The sequence below is a fragment of the Limanda limanda genome, chromosome 5 (assembly GCF_963576545.1).
Source record: "Limanda limanda chromosome 5, fLimLim1.1, whole genome shotgun sequence".
NCBI classification, from domain to species: domain Eukaryota; kingdom Metazoa; phylum Chordata; class Actinopteri; order Pleuronectiformes; family Pleuronectidae; genus Limanda; species Limanda limanda.
Window position 1 is genome coordinate 7,428,747 of NC_083640.1, and position 696 is coordinate 7,429,442.

A 696-nucleotide genomic window follows, 5' to 3' on the forward strand; every position below is an offset into this window, starting at 1 on the left:
TTATTAAGATCAACTTGTGAGATTTTACAGTGTAGTCCCCACAATGTGTTGTATTTTTACACATCGTTTCTGGTGCAGATTAAGAAAAGGTGGTTTGACACATTAACTGTTGAGCTCTAGAGATGCTAAAAGGCAGATTTTGTTAGCTGGGCCGTGCCAGACAAGCTGTGTTCACCGGGTGAACTATAGCTTCTGGCAGTAACGTCATATTTACCATGCAGACATGACATGTGGTATCGACCGTAACACTTGGCAAGAGAGCAAATACGTTTCTCAACTATTCCCTTAAATAAACCCTGGCCAACCATTAAATCAATGCAATATAGCCAAACAGATGGACCGGACAACAGACAAACCGACAATCTCCACTTCATAGGACGCCATGGCCTGACCCCGAACTGCACTCATGGATCTTTAGACTTTCTGTCACTTTACTGACCTGCTCCTCAAAAATCCCTACGTTGATTGGAGGAAAGTGTTTTTATGGGACAATAATAAGGCACAGTCCTCCTCGTCTGTTTGTCTTTGAAAAGAGTACAGAACCCCTCAATCATTAATGTCGTCCTCTCTGAGGTGAACGAGTTTACGATTCATTGCATAACATAGCAGGAGAGCACTCTGGCCAGTGTTTGTCATTCTGTCACCAGTGAGTTTCAGGTTGCTCTCCTGCCACTGACATGATGGCCGTCTGCTTTT